The sequence below is a fragment of the Mobula birostris genome, chromosome 4, assembly GCF_030028105.1.
Source record: "Mobula birostris isolate sMobBir1 chromosome 4, sMobBir1.hap1, whole genome shotgun sequence".
Lineage (NCBI taxonomy): Eukaryota > Metazoa > Chordata > Chondrichthyes > Myliobatiformes > Myliobatidae > Mobula > Mobula birostris.
The window spans coordinates 139,048,425-139,063,530 of record NC_092373.1 but is presented as its reverse complement, the minus strand read 5'-3'; the positions used below and the strand labels follow the sequence as shown (position 1 = coordinate 139,063,530).

Sequence of the window (15,106 nt, the reverse complement as noted above, 5' to 3'; positions counted from 1 at the left end):
GTATCATAATATGTGTATCTGTAGGTTTGATGTTACTGCAGTTGAAACCTATGAGAAAGCCATTTTGATTTGAAACATAAGAAAAAGATGAAAATTAGTAGTTTCTTCAGTAGGGGTAGGTTTTTTTGGCTAATGCCCTGGAAGTAAAGGTGGAAAATGATGGATATCCTTTGGAGGTTAGGATTTCTTTAATTTTTTATATAGTTCTTTATACTTGTTAAATATTTATATTGTTGCATGCTGTGCCATGATCAAAACACCACAGCAAATTCCTAATGCATGTAAATGTATATGGTGAATAGCGATGATCCTGGTTCTTCCATATTCTGCATGTCGGACAGCATCTTTAGAGAAATGAAAGTAATGAAGAAGGAATGAGCAAAACTTAAAGATGCAACAGGTTTTAAGCATAAAGACAGTGAAAAGAGTAAGGGGAAGGAATAAAGGGGAAGATCTGTAATAGTTTGACGAACAGAAGAAATTAAATAACTAAAGTTGTTTACAGTCTTAATATGTCTTGCATTATTCATTTTGTTTAATTTAAATTGACTTCTACTGTTACAAATCTTTTTGTTCTTTTCTCAGTTTCCTCATTTCCCTACCACTACCTGGTCAATACCTGTTAAGTCTCTGTAAGACTTCCCTGTTCTGATGAATGATCATTGGTCTGAACTGCTAAGTACTTTCAGATTTTCATTTTGAGTACCTGAGGTAGTAATTTCAAGGACCTGAGCATACTATTTTAATGTATCCCAACCATTTTTTGACATTTGCAAATTACCATACAGATGACCATAAGACCATAAAACATAGGAACAGAATTAAGCAATTTGGCTTATCGAATCTGCTCTGCTATTCTATAATGTCTGATTTATTATCTCTTTCAACCCCATTCTCCTGCCTTCCCTCCATAACCTTTGACACTCTTACTAATCAAGAACCTATCTACCTTTGGTTAAAGTATACCCAATGTTGGATTGTGATGTTTTAATCTTTAGATTCTTTCGGAAGTCATGAGAGAGGTACAAAATGTGTTGCTTCACGATTGTTTATTAAGCTTTAATAGAACAAAGAAAATTATAGACTATGGTAGTGGTCTGCTAAGTGAAGGGAGAGGGAAGCAAATAAAATGGCACCACTGTGTGGTCAGCTCTTTTTATACCCGGAGATAAACAACTTGATCAAATTTGTGGATAAGAGTCAACCAATGAGATATCCTCTGTTCAAATAATGCCACACCTGATAAGCTTACAGAGCTTTCCAGAATCAGAAAATGTAACCACTTGGAGAAATACTGAACAATTGCATATACTATACATACTGTGACCACTAGAAAAAAATACTAAACAATTACATGTATGTAAGTAGATAGAATTTAAAAATGCTAACTGTTAATTGTTAAGCTACGAAGAAAATAATTATTAAGTCTAATCCAGCACCAAGTACTTGGCTTCTACAGCTGTCTGTGGAAATGACTTGCATAGATTCACCACACTCTTGCTAAAGAGATAATTTCTCATCATTGTTCTGAAGGGGCATCCTTGGATTCTGAGTCTGTGCCCTCTGGTCCTACATGCCACTACTATAGGACACATCCTTTCCACATCCAGCCCATCTAAGCCTTTCAATATTTGGTAGGTTTCAATGAACTCTGCCCTGTTTCTTCTCATCTCCAGTGAGTACAGATTCAAAGCCATCAAATGCTCCTAATAAATTAACCCTTTCCTTCCCAGGATTATTATTGTGATTATTCTATGGAGCCTCTCCAATACTGGCACATTCTTTACAAGATAAGTGGCACAAAACTGCTCACAATACTCCGAGTGTGGTTTGGCCAATGGGTTATAAACCTTCAGTATTTCATCCTTGCTTTTATATTCTAATCCTCATGAAATGAGTGCTAGCCTTGCAGTTACCTTCCTTACCACTGACTCAACCTACAAGTTAATTTTTAGGGAATCCTGCACAAGGTCTTCCAGGTTCCTTTGCACCTCTTATTCTGAATTTGCTCCCCATTTAGAAAATATTCTATGCCTTTATTCCTTCTACGAAGTGCATAACCATTCACTTCCGTACAGTCCTTCTGCAGACTCTTGGCTTCCTCAAATGACTATCTTCCCCTCCATCTATCCTGGTATTTTGTACAAACTTGGCCACAAAGCTTCAATTCCAATGTCCAAATTAATATACAGCATGATAAGAAACGGTACCAACACCAACCCCTACAGAACAACACTAGTCACTAGCAATCAACCAGAAAAGGCCCCTTTATTCCCAGTTTTTGCCTCGTGCCAGTCAGCCAATATTCTTTCCACGCTAGTATCTTTTCTATAATACCATGAGCTACTCTTATCTTGTTTACCAACTTCATGTGTGTCACCTTGTCAGAAGCCTCCTGAAAGTGAAGTAAACAACATCCATTGACTCTCCTTTGTCTCTCCTGCCAATTATTTCCTCAAAGAATTCAAACAGATTTGTCATGCAAGATTTCCCCTTAAGAAAACTGCTTATTTTGTTCTGTTTTATCATGTGCCTCCAAGTACCCCAAGAATCACATCCTTAATAATGAACTCCAACATCTTCCCAACCACTGGTCAGGCTAACTAGTGTATAAGTTAAGTTCCTGTCTTTTGCCTCACTCCTTTCTTAAAGAGTGGAGTGGCATTAGCAATATTCCAGTCCTACTGAACAATTCCAGAATCTAGTGATTGTTGAATGATCACTACTAATACCTCCACAATCTCTTCAGCTGCCCCTTTCAGAACCCTGCCAATCTGGTCCAGGTGGCTCATCTATTTTCAGACCTTTCAGCTTCCCAAGTACCTTCTCCTTAATAATAGCAACTACACTCACTTCTGCCTCCGACACTCTTGAATTTCTGACATACTACTGGTATTTTCCACAGTGAAAACTGATGCAAAATACTTATTGAGTTTGTTCACCATGTCTTTGTCCTCCATTAAGTCTGCAATTGTTATTTTCCAGCTGTCCAATATTCACTCTCGCTTATTTTTACTCTTTATACATCTGAAAAAAACTCCTTGTATCCTCTTCTATATTATTAGCTAGCTTACCTTCATATTTCATATTTTCTCTCCTCATTGCTTTATTTAGTTGCCTGCTGTTTGTTTTTAAAAGCTTCCAAATCCTCTGGCATCCCACTAATTTTTGCTATATTATATGCCTTTCTTCTGCTTTTATATGGTCTTTGACTTCCCATGTCAACCACGGTTGCTTCATCCTCTTTTTGGAATACTGCTACCTCTTTGGGATGAATATATCTTGCACCTTCCGAAATGCGTCTGGAAACTCCAGCCATTGTTGTTCTGCTAAACCCTGCTAGTGTCCCCTTCCATTCAACTTTGACCAGTTCCCTTTACTCCATTGTAATCTGATTTTAGCTTCTCCCTCTCAAACTGTGGGATGAATTCTATTATATTATGATTGCTGTCTCCTAAGGGTTCCTTTACCTTAAGCTCCCTGATCAAATCTGGTTCATTACACAGCAAATATTGTTTTTTTTTCCCCCTAGTGGGCTCAACCACAAGCTGCTCTTAAAAAAAATCTCATAGGCATTTTACAAGTTCCTTATCTTGGGATGCGGCAACAACCTGATTTACCAATCTACTAGCATATTGAAATCCCCCACGATTATCATAACATTGCTCTTTTTACGTGCCTTTTCTATCTCCTGTTGTGATTGTGTACCCCAGATCCTGACTATTGTTCGGAGGTCTGTATATAACTCCCATCAGGGGCTTATTACCCTTTCAGTTTCTTAACTTGACCCACAAGGACTCTAATCTTCTGATCCAATGTCACTTCTTTCTAAGGATTTGTTTTTTTTTACCAACAGCCACCCCATCCCCTCTGCCTACCTGCTTGTACTTTCAATACAATGTCTATCCTTGGATGTTAAGCTCCCAGCAATGATCTTCTTTCAGCCGTGGGTCAGTGATGCCCACTACATCTTAGCTGCCAGTTTCTAACTGCATGTCACGTACCACGTGACGGGTTAAAGAACCAGCAGAAATGGAAAACACTTTGGAGTCCGGTATTGCTATTAGCTAATGGTATTTAATAGTAACTATGCAATACAGTAATATAAATGCAGATATATCCAATAGGTTAACAATGATTATATATATAAGTAAGTGTGGAAATATATGAAAACCAAGCTTCTTCAAGTCTAGGGCTAAATAGATAGTCTTACGATGATGAGTAAAGTTCAGTTCAGTTCGTGGTATTGAGTTGAGTAGTGATGGAGAGAGAGAGAGGGAGAGATTTGAGTCTTCAGGTGAGCTGACGCCATCGATCTTCCCATTGTCCTCTGAAATCCTTTAGAAGACACCGACTGTGACTACAACAAAGGGGACAGATCTTTTGTGGTGGAATTATCAACCCAGGTGAGGGTTGGTCACACAAATAACTCCCCACTGGTCACACTCTTTTCACACTGCGAGAGCCACTGATAGATCCGCCTGATCGATCCTCCAAAACCCACCTTTTCTGTGGACACAACAAAGCTCATTCAGTGTCCAAAACCATGTGTCTGTAGGTCTATCATCTGACCTTCTATTTATCTCACCGTGCTGAATACCAGCTGTTTCCCAAGTAGCTCCTCCCTTCTGTCTCTGTAAGAACTTACAAGCAGGCAGTGTCCTTGTAGAAAGTATAAACAAACTGTGAGCAGTCTTCGTCCCTCTCTCTCTTTCTTTCTCTCTCTTTTAAAAGTACAGTTCATAGGGTTAATTCAGGACCCCATCACACTGCACTACAAGATCATCTGCCTTATTCCATATATTTTGTGCATTCAAATACATATTCTTCAGTCCTGTATACGTCTCCCTTTTTATCTTTGCCCCTAAGTTACCAGGTTAAATTTTAATTCTTTTCTAAATCTCTTGTCTTTTTTATTTATTCTGGAAACTTTTGTAACTTCTCCTTTGCTCTTTCCCTTTCACTTTATCGTCATTTTTCCAAACTGTTCAACCCCCCCCCAACACTATTTAGTTTAAAGACTGACTGCAGCTTTGCCTGACCAACTGCCTATCCTTCCTCACAGTCTCACTACATGCTGCATCTACTTGTATACCAAATGCCCGCTCCTCTGCCCGATCAGTCCGGTTCCCATTCCCCTACTAAATTAGTTCAAACCTTTTCCAACAACTCTAGCATCCTGCTCACGAGGATATTGCTTCCCCCACCGCCGCCCCCCACCCCCCAGGTTCAGGTGTAACCCATGCTTTTTTATATGGTTTATACCTTGCCCGGAAGAATTCCTAGTGTTCCAGAAATCTGAAACTCTCCCCCTGCTCTAATTCCTCAGCCACACGTTCATCTGCCAAGTCATTCAGTTGTTACCCTAATTGGCATGTGGCACAGGCAACAATCCAGAAGTTACTACCCAGGAGGTCCTGCTTTTCAGCTTTCTACCTAACTACCTATATTCTCTCTTCAGGACCTCCTCCCTTTTACTACCTATGTCGTTGGTACTAATATGTACCACAACTTCTGACTGCTCATCCTTCCTCTTTAGAATGCTGTCCAAGATGTCCATGACCCTGGCATCAGGGGGACAACATACTATCCAGGTGTCTCATTCACATCCACCGAATTTCTTGTCTGCTCTGCTAATCAGTGATCACTGCACTCCTCCTCTTCCCCCTTCCCTTCGGAGCTACAGAGCCAGTCTCAGTGCCGGAGACTTGGTTGCTGGGGCTTTCCCCTGGCAAGTTGTTCTCCTTCCATCAACCGTATCTAAAATGGTATGCATCTTATTGAGGGGGAGTATCACCGGGGATGCTCTGCATTATCTGTCTATTCTGGTGGCCTCTCTTGACAGTCACCCAGGTACCTACCACCTAGGAGTGACTACCTGCCTGTAGTTTCTATCTATCACCTCCTCATTCTCCTGTATGACGGTAAGCAAAGATTTTCTGGCCCATAGAGTGGTGCTTATCAACAAGAGATAAAAGACATCAGCTCCACACCCATTCACAGTTGATTATAGTACAAAAAGCAAGTTTATCTCATCTGTAGTGGGGGAAAGAAACTGGGATGGATCTTCATCTGAAGAAATAAGTTGGATTTTCATGTTATCGTATGTAAACTGACACAACCTTGCACCTAATTCACAACTGACTACTTGCAAAGAAGTAATTTTCCTTTAAAGTTGAAGCCAGAATATATTGAGTTTTCCATGGTAATGTTTGGGAAAATGTGAGAACTTGAAATATAGCTTAAACACGAGGTGAATTACTTATTTACATTAACACACACAACAGATTCCAGCATCTGCAGATTTCCTCATGTTTGTGTGGTTAGTAAATCACATATGTACCAGTGTATGTTACAGGACCTCAATTTATTTATACAGGAATATTGGGCACCACTTTCCTTGCTCCAGAAATACAGCAGGTCAATAAATGGTTACATTATTGTTGATCCTACTCTGATTTTCCCTCCTCTTAAAATATTAACAACTTGGTCATTAATGCAAGGAATTGTATTGATACTTTTAAATATAAGAGCAAAAATAATCTGTTTCTACATTGACTAAAGACCAGGATTCTTCTTTCAAAGATGAAATAGCACAACTTGCTATTTACAACTTGCTGCAAGCTTCTCGGCAGAAAATATCTATAACCTGGAAACTTAGTTCAATATGTCTTTGTCCATAGAATTGGGTAACAATAAGGCAAAGCTCATAAAGCAACACGATTGGAGGGGCCTCACTGAGAAACAGAGTATAAACTAAGAAATAAATTTAAGTGCTGAACAGAAAGAAAGACAATTGTTCAGCTGAGACCTGTGGTTAATAGTCAACATCAAAGTAAGAGTTTATTGTTGCGTACTCAAGTACATGTCTGCATGGGTATAATGAAGAACTTGCTTGCAGAGATATCACAGGCAGATAACATCAGATAAACAACATTCAAAAGAAAGACATAAATAGAACATGAATTATACGCAACACACATAAAAGTTGCTGGTGAACGCAGCAGGCCAGGTAGCATCTCTAGGAAGAGGTACAATCGAGGTTTTGGGCTGAGACCCTTCGTCAGGACTAACTGAAAGAAGAGCTAGTAAGAGATTTGAAAATGGGAGGGGGAGGGGGAGAAGACAGGAGGGTGAGGGATGGAGCCAAGAGCTGGACAGGTGATTGGCAAAAGGAATATGAGAGGATCATGGGACAGGAGGCCTAGGGAGAAAGAAAAGGGGAGGGGGGGAGTCCAGAAGATGGGCATGGGGTATAGTGAGGGGGACAGAGGGACAAAAAGGAGAGAGAGAAAAAGAATGTGTGTATATAAATAAATAACGGATGGGGTACGAGGGGGAGGTGGGGCCGCTGGGAGATCCTGCTTTCTCTGGCGGACAGAGCGTTCTAATATGTCTATCACACATTTTAATTCCATGTCCTGTTCCCATTCTGATATGTCTATCCATGGCCTCCTCTACTGTAAAGATGAAGCCACACTCAAGTTGGAGGAACAACATCTTATATTCCGTCTGGGTAGCCTCCAATCTGATGGCATGAACATTGACTTCTCAAACTTCTGCTAATGCCCCACCTCCCCCTCGTACCCCACCCGTTATTTAATTATATACACACATTGCTGCACAACTTATTGTGAACTCTGATTTGCAACATGGGTCTGGAAAAGGATTCTGCGGTCCTTGTTGAGATTCATCTGAAGCAGTTATAACAGCAACAGTGACCAACAACTCTGATAGAGGCAGATGCCAAGATTTTAAGCTCACCAGTGGGAGGTGGTGCTTTAGCACTGCTGGCCGACCACCTCGAGGGAGCCTTGATCATAAGCGGGCCAAAACTCCTGAAGACAGGTGGCAGATCAACTGATGATCCCACTGGTGATAGCACAGGACAGTTAACATCTTAGTCCATGTGTATTTTCAATTCTAACTGAGGACTTTATGATTTACAAGCTCTTCCCAAGGATGCTAACTGGCACAAACATCAAGTGTTGCTGGACGATCACCAATGTTTTGAGGGATGCACCTTCTGCCCAAAATTTGTTGGAGATGTCTGTAAGTGACAGCTGCTGCCTGGCATATTACTAACTGTAGGAGGACTACTAAAGGACATATCGAAGCTTGGTGCAACCAACCTAAATTCTTGTTGCCACTGTCACTGAGGACCTAGGTTTTATGTTATAAGCTCCAAAAACATTTGTAGAGTATATTCTTCAAAGAGATCTGTGCCTATTATGTAGAATGTATTAAATGGATGACACTGCAAGTGTCCAGACGGCAAACACTGAATATTAAGAAAGCCATGTACCATTTCTAGCTCTATAAAACTCTGGTTAGGCTACACTTGCTATATTGTGTTCATTTGTGGTCCTCTGATTTTAAGAAGTAAATGGAAACTTTAGAGAGAATGCAGGTACAGATGAGATTTACCAAAATGCTGCCTGGATTAGCGAGCATGTTGAGTATGTTTTATGAGAATAGGTTGAGCGAGCTTTGGAACGAAGAAGGATGAAAAGTGATGATAGAGGTGTATAAGATAATAAGAGGCATGGATAGAGCAGGCAGCCAGAGAGAGTTTTTCCCAATGTAGAAATGGCTAATAGGAGGGAACATAATTTCAAGGCTATTGGAGGTAACTATAGGGGGATGGCAGAGGTTTTTTTTTACACAGAACGTCGTGGGTGCATGGATCACACTGTCAGGGTTGATAGTAGAGACAAATACATTACCTGACATTTAAGAGACTCTTAGATAGGAACATGGATGAAAGGAAAATGGAAGGCTATGTGGGAGGGAAGGGTTAGGTAGATCTTAGAGTAGGTGAAAAGGTAGGCACAATATTGTGGGCTGAAGGGCTTGTACTGTACTGTGTTGTACTGTTCCATGTTCTGTGTTCTGTTTGTACATTCATGAATAAAATTTACTGAAATACAAAAGAAGAGGGTGAGTAGGGAACTATTAATATGTAAATCTTAAGTGTGAAGGCCCATTCTTATGAATGCTCCAAAGTACAATTCAACAATGACTTGGAGTTTGGCCTTTTGAGTATGTGCAAACCACTAATTATCTTACAGTCTCTCTCTGATTGTTCATCCCATCATGGGTAAACCCTTTGTTCTGTCCTTCATGGGCCTTTATCTGAAAGTTAAATTATGCTTTTGCCTAATTTTGCCAAGTTCTTATGAAAAGTCATCCATCTGAAGTGTTTCTAAGGCTTATTAAGTATTTGGAGCATTTTCAATTTTTAGGTTTTCAGCTTTTCCAGTTTTTTTTGCTTTTTATTCACTATTGCATATGCAGCTTTCTTAGATCTTCAGATTAAATTGCATTATGATTGGAATATTTATATGTATGGTTAAGGAAAAAGTGTACTTCATGTCTTAAAATACAATTTCTGGGTTCCATCTTTGGGGTTAGATTTAATATTGCTTGATCTATTAAATCTCAGAAGAGAAGATAAAATACTGGAATTGACAATTGTAGAGAAGTTATTCAGGTTTGCTCAAGTGGTTAGATGAATAAACAATCCCTCAGATCAGTATATCACAAATTTCTATTTGCCCCATGATTTATTGCTTGTGCAGAAAATGTTATACAGGTGCCCCCCGCTTACCGAACGTTCTCTTTACGACATTTCGCTTTTACGAAAGACCTACATTAGTACCTGTTTTCGTTAACTGAAAGAGGATTTTCGCTTTTACAAAAAAAGACACTCGCTTTAAACTTTTGTTTACCCCGAGAAAGACTACCATGACCATGAAGCCTTTTGCGGGCAGGTGTGTGGGCATGCGTGACGTGCGTGTACATGCGAATGCGTGATATGCACATGCATGCACATGCCGATTTTTTTCCGACAAATTGATTTTGGCTCAAACTTCCCAATTCTGTTAAGTGAAACTACACTGTACATACGTTATTTCTACTTTATATAGGCTGTGTAGTTATCATATCATTCCTGTTTTTGCTATATGTTAGTGTTATTTTAGGTTTTGTGTGCTATTTGGTATGATTTGGTAGGTTTTTTTTGGGTCTGGGAACGCTCAAAAAATTTTCCCATATAAATTAAAGGTAATTGCTTCTTTGCTTTACGCCATTTCGGTTTACGAGCATTTTCATGGGAACGCTTAACCTTCGGTTAGCGGGGGAAACCTGTACTCACAAATGTTTAGTTTCTCTTGACTTTGATTGGATAATTTGCTGCTACTTTGGAATTGGGCTTAAGGAGCAGGACCCAAGTTTGAACATGAGTTTATGCATTAGTTCACCTTAACTGTTGTATAAATTAGTATAACAATTTGACCTTGATAAAGTTAAGCTAAAAAGAGAAACTTGGCTGCTATCCAATGAACATAGTTTTAAGATCTGTGTAAGAATGTTAGTTAACATTGGGATCAGATTTCATTCTGATGGTTCCATGTCAGAGAGTGTACCATTTCACAATCTACATCGACATGAAGAAAGGTTTATTGACAAGGGTACTATTAAGTAACCGCAACACTTACAAGATTAAAGATATTGTGGAATTTATTACTTTTACTTAATATAAAAGCAAGAATTAAGGACTAATGCGTTGAATTCAAGAAATTCTTAGTCATTAATATCTGTAAATATATTTTTCATGTAAGCATTGTTCACTTTTTCAGATGAAACGCAATGGACTTAATTGAAGTGCCGCATTTAATTCCCATCATAGTTTGCAGCCAGTAACCTGAGGGCATTGAACCAACTGCAGCCTGGATGGAGCTGGCCTGGTTATGAAGTCGTCCCCCTGATATCAGAGTTGAAAGCACCTTTACTCAATGAAAGCAGCAAAAGTTATTAAAGTTTTAATACTACCATGATGTTTCATTAAGTAACAATTTTATCTGTGCCATGATAAAAGCTATCTTTAAATGTAACCATGCATAAATATATGCTTTATATATTTGTTTACTTTGTACTTTCATAAACATAAACCATTATGTAACACTAGAACAATTACAGTTATTGCTTGATGCATTGGGGAGAGATAAGAATGCAGAATGCAAATTGGAGTTATGTTAGGACTGATTGAAAATTGAGGCTTTATGAGAAAACAAGGCATTCCTAATTATTTAGATCTGATGTGGGCTTCAAATTGTTGCAATATATACTCAACCTATTGCTATGAACTTGTATTTGACAATAATCACACATGAAGCTTTTTGCCCTATCTCTCCTTAAATTATTTAACAAATTGATTCCACAGAAATGCAACCTACATAATACTGAAAATAATACTGGAATGAGTGGTTCTCATATTTATTGTTTTTTTCTAATTATGCATTGATGTGTTCACGGATACTTGCAAAGCATAAAGACTTTTTGTAATGAAAGGTTCTTGTAATGAAATTAAGATGGATGTACAAAATGTAATGGTGTTCAAAACTACATGGTGATTTTTTTTATATGCAATTTTCTTTCCCGTTTTGACAAACTGATATCCAACACCCAGTTAGTTGCATAACATGTCATAGAAAAGAAAATTGCTTGTTATTTGTTTGTGGCTTTTTGTGTGGGGAAAAAGGTGTGTCACTGTAAGGTGTTGAAGGTATAGATGACAGGACTACTGTGGTGTATTGCATGTCGATACTTAGGCAAAAGGCTGATTCCAAGGTGGGATCAATTTATGTCCTGTAGATTAGAATTAGATGTAGCCTCTTGGGAGAAAAGTTAGACGTTTTTATTCTGACACAGTATTTTTGTCCCTGTGGGACTGTTCTCTTTGATCATTATATTAAGATTTTGAAAATGTTGACTTTGGCTCCTCGGGCTTTATCATGTGCCATTAATCCCAGAATCCAAAACTGAATCTAACACAACTTCATTTTACCCCTTTTCTGTGTTTTATAACACAAGGAATGTGGTTAAGACTTAAAATAATGCCGGCAGCATTTATTACTACAGTATTCAGGTTTTAAAAATGCCTTTCTTAAGAACTATTCTGGTTAGACAGTAGCTACAGATTGTTACACAAGGTGCTAAGACTTCCAGAGAGAGTTTTTTTTTCATTTAGACTTCCGTGATTTCATATTTTGGTTTAAATTCATTAGAAATACCGTTATTGATGTTTCTATGTAAATACTGTAAAGTGAACATTTCCAAATCTGTGTTACTTTCAAGAATTTATTTCAAATTCCCAGTGGTTGCAGTCAGATGGATTGGGATTGGTGATTAAATTGTTTAAAGCATGAAACCATAAGGCATCAGAAATGGAATCTTCTTCCAGCAGGTCTCTTGACTAGAACCAGACTCTGAATTGGTAATCTAACTTTAGTAGTTTAGTCACCTGTTTGATTCTAAATGAAAAATGCCCAAGGTTATTCATTTAGTTATTTGGATAAAACAAAAACAATTGAGAAGGGTGCAGGTAGAGCCTTCAAATCCTATTCTTCTACCTTTAATTCTAGGCAGTATTTGAATTCTCTACGATTCTCTTTTATCCAGTTTTGGCTTTGATATGCAAGTCTACTTTGTTTATTCAATAAATCACTTAACAGTATTTCAGTTAGTTAGATTTACATTTAAATCATTTGGTTTTGTATTTGGTTGTAAATAGCTTAAATGTACATTGAATTTTGCATTGTAAGATTTTATTTTATTTCTTGTATTATATTGAGCAAAAAATTCTTATGTATAGTAAAGTGCTTAATAAATATATTTGCTTTTCAGCAAGTTGACTTTAATTTGATGGAAAATTTTATATTGTGAGTTGTATCTGATTGTGTGAATTTACTTTTGAGAAAAATTAAATTTAAATCAATTTTTTGTGAGGGCAGCAAACTTTAAGAATTGTTTATAGCCTGATTGAAGCGTCTCCTTCAAAAGAAATCAAATTGTTTCAACTAAGTATGAATTATCTATGATTTTCTTGATACTAAAAAGGGAATAATAGCATACAGCAATTAAAACCAAAAATTGAAGGGAACTTCTCACTTGCAATATGTTCAGAATTTTCTATAATGATCATCACTATTTCTCTCTTATACCTATTCTTTATCTCTTAATAATATTTAACAGAAATAACTTAAAATTTAGAAAAATAAAAAATATGTTAATTTAAAGCTAATAAGTTCTCAGCCTATTGATAGTACAACCAAGGCGCTGCTAATGAATCTGCTGCTTACTGAGGGAAGGGTGGGATGTGTGGGCAAGTGGTAGTTCCATGATGCCCACTACAACTTCTGTAGAAATCTTAGATAAACAAAGCAAATAAACAACTTCAGTTATTAAATAGCATCCGATTAGAAGAGACCACATATGTAAAAAAAGCTATGAATGTAAGCTCATTCTGTGTGGGCTTTTCATAAAAGAATTGATAACTTTAATGTTATACTTGAGTAAGCTATTTTCCTTTGCTCTATCTTCTTACACTTTATTCTTAACTCTGCAGCCCATTTGATCTCTAACTATATTTCAAATATTGTCACTTTCTTTCCACTTGTGAGAGTAAGTGTTTGGCACAGGCTAGAAGGGCTGAGATAGCCTGTTTCCATGCTGTAATTGTTATGTGGTTATAATTACTATTCTTTTCAAATATCTCTTCCACTAACACTGAAATTCTTATTTTATCATTCCAAGCCAGAGAGGACAAGACACATGTGTTATAAGCTAATATAAAATAATCAGTATTTCATAGTATTTATTTAATAATATTATTTGTAAATTATATATAATTCTTTAATTATTTAAAATTAATGTTATAAGTATTTAGTAATTCATACATTAATTGTAAATCAGGTATCTGACTGAGTCCATTGTAAGAATCCAGGCAAATTTTTGCAAAAACATTGAACTTGTTCTCTTGCACAGATAAATTTCATCTTTGTATTTGTATGAGATCTTTTATTGCAAAGGTACAGAGGAGATGTCAGGGGTAAGTTTTTTTACGCAGAGAGTGGTGAGTGCGTGGAATGGGCTGCCAGCAACGGTGGTGGAGGCGGATACGATAGGGTCTTTTAAGACACTCCTGGACAGGTACATGGAGCTCAGAAAAATAGAGGGCTATAGATAACCCTAGGTAATTTCTATGGTAAGGACATGTTCAGCATAGCTTTGTGGGCTGCAGGGCCTGTTGCTGTAGGTTTTCTATGTTTCTAAAATTGTAATGTAAAACCAAGTGTTATTGAGATAAATATGTATTTTTAGATAGTAAATTTAACCCAGGAATCCAGCTTCGGGGATCTTCCCTCAGTCAATTTAACCTGTATTTCCTCTGGAGCTGTAAATTATTTGCTCCTACCAGCCATTGACCCATAAAGTCAATTAAACAAGTTACAGATTTCCATTTGTAGAAAGTCAAGCAAGCTTCATTAGATAATGAAGTTTCAGTCATTTAACAATATGGGTTCCTAATATTTTCTATGAATATATCTTCCACATAATGAATGCTTCACCAAAATTCTATCACCTTGTATGATTACAGAGTGGTTGTGTTATTATTTCAGAAAGAACCTTGCTAAAATCTTCCTGGCTTCTAAAACACTCAAAAAATTATGGAGGAATAGGGGTAAATAATTAGGTTGTGATTTCCTCTTAGTTAATGTTGATGTCCCGATTTACAATGCCTGGATGTGAAAATTACAGACATTTAATGATCTCATCCACACTTATTTTAAGTTCATCTAACCAATAAAAAGCAAGAAGTATTAGAATTAACCTGAATTTAAGCAATATATGTTAAAGATTGATTTGAGATAATTACAATATCATATTGGAAAATGCATGAGTTTGCTAACTTATTAAATACATTATTTTGCATTTCAAAAACCAATAGGAACATAAGTTTTTTTTAAATTTTCAAATGCTAGACATCTGGTATTGCAAAATCAAAAGGAAGTTGGAAATTTAAGCAGCAGTAGATGTTAAAAAGGTGGTGTTTAGAGTTAAAAAAATTTAATTGCGAAAATTGCAACTAATTATCTCTTGTGCAGAAAACAGATGGCACATTTCTATCAAAGTATTTTGCTCCTCTACATTATGAAAATAAATGCTTTCCACAGCAACAGTTTATCCAATGAAATTTCATTGTTGCAGCCTTTTTTTTTGTGTATTACAGGAAAGCATGGAAAAAGATTGGCTGACTGGCAGG

General features: G+C 37.3%; 1 protein-coding gene across 1 annotated transcript in view; it reads left to right on the top strand.

Moving 5' to 3' along the window:
• Nucleotides 1-12,630, top strand: part of ankrd50 (ankyrin repeat domain 50) — a 118,846-nt gene extending 106,216 nt beyond the window's left edge. Inside the window, exon 4 of the mRNA XM_072256138.1 lies at nt 10,641-12,630. The gene's annotated coding sequence lies outside the window, so the exon portion shown is untranslated. The remainder of the gene's footprint in view (nt 1-10,640) is intronic.
• Nucleotides 12,631-15,106: the final 2,476 nt, after the last annotated feature.